The sequence below is a fragment of the Pinus tabuliformis genome, chromosome X (genome assembly GCF_031772625.1).
Source record: "Pinus tabuliformis cultivar Carrire ecotype Pingquan chromosome X, CPIR1, whole genome shotgun sequence".
NCBI lineage: Eukaryota > Viridiplantae > Streptophyta > Pinopsida > Pinales > Pinaceae > Pinus > Pinus tabuliformis.
The window spans coordinates 1,704,439,510-1,704,445,606 of record NC_142308.1 but is presented as its reverse complement, the minus strand read 5'-3'; positions in this window follow the sequence as shown (position 1 = coordinate 1,704,445,606).

Below are 6,097 nucleotides of genomic sequence, written 5' to 3'. Positions count from 1 at the left end.
TAAAGTGGTTGTAGTTTAATGGAAGTAAGACTCGTATATCATGTAACCCTTCTCCACTTCCTTTTATCGGAGAAATCACGTATCGATGTTTTTATTATGTGTTACCACATAAAACCCCCCATCTTTGACTTCCGATACAACACTTCCTCCATATCCCACCTGTATTTCTAAAGGCTTCCACTTGGATCTCCAATATATCATTCCCCTCTTATTTCCGTGATATGCCAACATATCATTCCCGCTCATCCTCTGATATAAAACCTGTGATATTCCGGACCCGATATAAGGGAGTTTAATATAATATTGCATCCATTCCATATTAGAGCTATTCAAATGTTACATATCTCAAAATTTCCGATTGTCAATTTATTCTGGACCCGATATGGTATTAATTATGGTCTAATCAAAATTTCGCATCCACTCCCATATCACAACTTTAGTTATGTGCAACCATTTGAAATCATCGATAATATGGATGTGATATTGATACTAAAACAAGTTGATTGTGATTTCATGTCCTCTTAAATATTGAAACTCTTAGTTAAAGCTTCCCATTTTGAAAATAATTCATGTTGTCTCATTTTGAATATTGTGATGAGCAAACCTCCAATTCCTCTCCGCATCTACCACTTGTCACTTCCATATAGGCCACTGTTATAATAATTAAACAGTCATTTTCATTGGTTTTGCGGGAGTTTGTGTGTTTAGTTTTCAATTTTTTTCGGTTAAGTTTAATATTAGAATTAATAAACCCTGTTTGACTGAAACAGGGAAGAACCCAAGGTCGATAAGGTTGAAGTATCAATTTGATCTGGGATTTCCAATCACTCTCTGCCATGAGATACAATGCAATTCTAAAACGGAAGCTTGTTGTAACAAAGACTAAAAAATGCCAACACCATGAACAAAAAATCAATCCTTCAGCTAAAGACAACACTTGGTTGCAACGATTTCCCAAATTGGTCATGTTTTCAACAAAATACAAAACCTCCAGATTCAGTTATTGAAAAATTCAATGGAAACTGTTAGCTCTGTAAGTCTTTATAAATACCCTTGTATTCAATATTGTAAAGGGGGAGGTCGCAATCACACACAGGGGGCTTTGTAATAATGTGATTTGTGCTTTCACACTATTGTAGAGCACAAAAACTTTTATTATAGAGAATGTAGAGAAGTTATGGCTATTTTATAAAGGGACTTTGTACTATTGTAAGCACATTCATTAAGGGTCAAAGAAACTCTCAAAACTTTTATTATAATATATGTCAACGAGTTTCTTTCTCATTGAAATAGGTCTAGCACATGTTAAAGTGCTATAGGTGAGTCAAATGGTCAAAAGAAAATGTTAAAGACCTTAAGGGCATGTTACTCCATGTACATGTTTGTATAAGGTCAAAGGAATACCTCCAAGACAAGTGCAAGTCCTCTCCATGCAACAATGTCCTCCAAAAGGAATTTAAATGATGAAAATTGACAAGTCAACCTACTGTCATGATGTCAGCCTCAAGTCAGCCTAAAGGAGGGACATTCCTATATAAATAGAGGTTGTCCACTCCCTCAAAAGTCAACGAATCATCTCTGAATCATCAAAGTACATAAACTGAGAATAACTGACAAAAACGATGAGCTTAAGTATCTTCTAGTGCAGCAAAGGAATGAGGAAGAAGACCGAAGTGAAGAGGATTATTTCTAGGGCAAGAAACAATCACACATGCAAAGAAAACGAGGGCAAGTTTGCGTCATAACAACAGCTAGAGAATAGTCAATGAGTTATCATTGTTTGGGTGAGAAATTAAGTCTACAATGCCTCCCAAGCCTAGCGAAGGAGTCTCTCTCTAGCGAAGGAAAAAGGACCCTAATTATCTAAGGTTCCTACCACACATGGAAAAACTAGGGTTGTTGGTTAGTTACATGAGTTTGCGGACATATCCCAAGAAGAACCTCGTTTGATCAAGGGAAGGGTGTTTTCATAAGTGAAGATAATATCTACATAAAGAAGAAGCATATCTCATCAAGAATATCATATAAGAAAGGTCTATCTCTAGATAAAGATAAAATAAGGAGGAAGAAGTGCTGGGGAGAAAAGTGCCGGAAGTAGGAAGTCTATGTGTCAAGAACAAAAGTGTTGAATAGAGGACGGACTTAACTTGTGCTTGGAGGACATCCTAGTCAAGGGTCTAGGGTTTGGCATTGATCAATAAGAATCTTCAATGAGAGAAACTTACCGAATGGTTTTCCTCTCAAAGAGAGATAGGTTTTGACCCTGGCGGAGAGACAACATCTGTGTTCTTGTCTTTATATTTTGGTATCATTTTGATGAAACACACATACTAATAATAAGAAGATCAAGCTAAGAAAATTGTAAAAGTGCTTCACAAATTGTTATCAAGTAGAGAAGAATCCTAACATACATCTTTTCCCTTCATCCTTAAACATTGTATCAGATCTAAGGTAACACATCAAGGAAAGGGAAACTCAAGAACACTCATCAAGGAAAGACATCTACAAGGTTGAAGCATCAAGTCAAATCCACTCAAGGACAATAAGGGATTACACAAAGACTACAAAGCAAAAGGAGAAGCCTTTTGTACAAAGGAACCTACAAAGAAGTGAAAATCAAGAAAGTACCTACACCACAAGCCAAGCCATCAATCAAGTCTACTTGAAGCAAGCCCACTTGGGAGAAAGCAACTTGAAGAACATCAAGATATAAGGAAGGTAAGCCATCAAGTCTTCAAGGAAAAAGCAAGTCTACTACATCTCAAATATCCATCAAGTAAGTATATGTCCCCTTATGAATATACATCAATGTCTTTTTTCAAGGAAAGAAACAAATTGGTAGGTACCAATAAATTTCTTGCATGGAAGAAGAGAATTGATTTACTTCTCAAGGAAAATGAACTTCTAGAACACATCAAAGGTAATATCACTATCCCTGCTAAGGAACAAACTCAAGCCTTAGCCAAGAACAATAAGGATGAGAAAAGAGCTCAAAGGATTCTAATAGAATACATCAAAGACTCTCTCATCCCTTATGTCTCCAAGTTGGAGACGTCCAAAGAAATATATGACAAACTAGTAGAGCTATTCTTGGTAACCACAATTGGAGAAGTGATATATCTACGAAATGAATTGTAAAAGATGAAGATATCAAAGGAAGGAATATCTCCCTACTTCATGAAGATCTATTAGATGAGGCATCAACCTCAATATCTAGGGGAAGTCCTGTCTGATGGAGACATGACAACTGTAGTACTCAATGCTCTACTTGAGGATTGGGGCAGCTTCACATCAAGCATATATTCCAAGAAGGAAGCCACCCCACTAAGAGAAATTTTGTCTCTATGCAAGATAGAGGAAACAATAATCAAAGCAAAAGAGGATGTGGGATCAAAGGAGCAAGCATTTGCTACCATGGCCAAGAGAAATGGAAAATTTGGCAAATTTAGTCCACGAAGAACAAACAACTAAGATATGTCCAAAATCCAATGTTATAGATGCCAAGAATATGGACACTACAAAAGGAATTGTCCTAAACTAAAGAAGGACAACAACAACAAAAGAAAAGGGGAATAAGCTCACATGATTCAAGAGGTGAAAGAAGAAGAAAAGAAGCAAAAGAAGGAAGACCCTTCAGATCACTAGTATGACTAAGTCAAACTCTTTACTTAGTATCTTCTTTCAAAGTTTTGAGCAGTATAGGAGCATGTAGGAATAGAATAAGATTGCATAAAACATCTTCTAGAATCTAGAAGCATGATGTACATAGAGTTCTAAATACTCATGTAGAAATAAGCATTTATAAATGAGAAAAAAATGCATGGTTAGAAATATCTTCTAGAATATAGGAGCATGGTAGATATAGCTCAAGATATTCATGTAGGAGAATACCTAGAATAGGACCTCATCCACAATGAAAGAAAATTTGTCATTATTAAGAATCTTAGAAGACCTCCATCATCAAAAGGAAAGAAACATTTGTAGCGTAAGGGTCTTTAAGATCCTATGATGGAATCTTCAAAAGAAGATTCATAAACAAAAGAAGATGTCTCATTGGGAATCCCATTCATGTGATTCAAGAAGAGGATGATATGTAAGCAAGCTAAGATGAAGCAAGAAGGGCCACACCAAGGACAACCTGTTGAGGCCCCGAAAATTGGGTCGACAACAAGGGGGATACCCGCCCGGTCCAGACCTTGGTTGGTAGCTCCTTATCCGTTTGGTATAGCGGGTCCGACTGGGGATAATGGGACCAGTTTCCCAATCTATGAGTGTGTGTGTGTAGAATTTGATATTGTTGATCTAACAGTTCCTATCTAAGCTATTCTGATTCAAACTTCAATCTAATTCTATGATATTGTAATCTAATAAACAACACATCTAAATCTATACTAACCCGGGATGTAATTCTTCTATTATGCGATCTAAAGAGATTTCAAATAACAACTGGTAATAAAGATCATTCAGCGATTATAAGAAAGTAAATCAATCAAGATGAACCACTTCGCATAAAAAGTTAAACGAAACAGTTGTGAAAAACATATCGCATAATGAGCTATTCATACATTAGGCATAAATAAATAGCTATCACCGTACAAAAGTGCCAAATGATAACTCAAGCATTCATGCAATAATACATAAACAACTAAAAATTGTATATCACTTTAACATATAAGAAGAAATGGTCAAGAGATAAAAGTACCATTTATGACTAGTCCTACTCATAAGCTTCAAGTAACAATGATTTATCTCTCCTTGCTTTAACATCCACTAAGAGTACAGAAGTGAAACATCAGTAGCAAATATCAAATGCAAACATCAACAAATATTGATCCATTCATTCACCAAAACCTCCTCTGAGGGTGCAAAAGTGCATGTTCTAAGGACAAGTTTTTGATAAATTTCTGGACCCTTCTCTAAATGCATGAGAAGGGTTTAAATACCACTAACTAAATAACTTAATTACACAGATTCAGGATACAGTTTAAATGACCGCCCTTTTTCTAAGCAAAACTATTTCTAAAAATTAAATCTAATATCTAACTATTTCTGCATTTGTTCCTTAATGTTACGAGCATTCAATATTAGCCTGGGTAGAGTCATCTGACTATCTTCCACTTTTGGTTGAGCTAAGAAAATAGAAATGGTAAGAGTTGGCACCATCTTTTCAGAAAAATCGATGATATGCTCGAGAGTCACCCTCTGGCTATGTGGATTTACTGTGTATGCTCAGTAATAATCCATGTTCCACTTGGTTAATCCTCGAATTGCTTCTACCTTTTCTTTCAGCTTTATGTTTCTAGTTTGTTCTTTACCATTGCTTTCTTGTGTTTTTCGGTCTTACAAGTGATTGAGTAGTTAGAGGCTTTGCTTTTTGAGCAATTTTCTCAGCGATGCGCGATTAGCGTTAGGCGCTAATCGCGCATCGGAAACTTCCTCCGTTCTTTGATCAGGGCCTCTCTGATGCGTTTTTCGCCTTTAGCGCCTTTTCCTTCACCGGGTATAAGCTTCAAACTTTGTAAAAATACTACTTCTGTGAGATTCTGACCTTGAGCGTTAAACCGCCTGTTGATATTAGCATTGCTCAATTACTCATTCAACCATGTTGTGAACGAAAGATCTATAATGGATAGCTCAGCAGCGTTCTATGAATTTGTGGCTCTGTTGCATGGGGTATCCGCTTATGAGGGCATCTTTTCTCTATCTCTAAGCATTGGAGCTTTACCCTTTTCCTTTATGGCTTCCTGCACATTGCTTCGTGTTACTTCTGTTTTTCGTTCCTGCAGTTCACACATGAGGAGAGAGTAATGATAATAAAAAAATCGACAGGAAAGCTTTAAACTCTACGGATGTACAAAAACATGCCACCTGACGTGAATTGACTCTTCTAAAAACAAAAAACCATCTTTCATTAACAACTGGTGTAGCATTCATTAATTATCATTAAAGTGCGTATCCAATTTTTGGTTTATGGAAAGCTTTTCTTGAATGTTGAGCCGGGGAAAATCTGCGATGGAATGTTTCTGCGATTCGCATCGCAGCATCGCAGTATCGCATTACCGCAAATTTCATTAAGATGTGCTATCGCAAGGTTGCT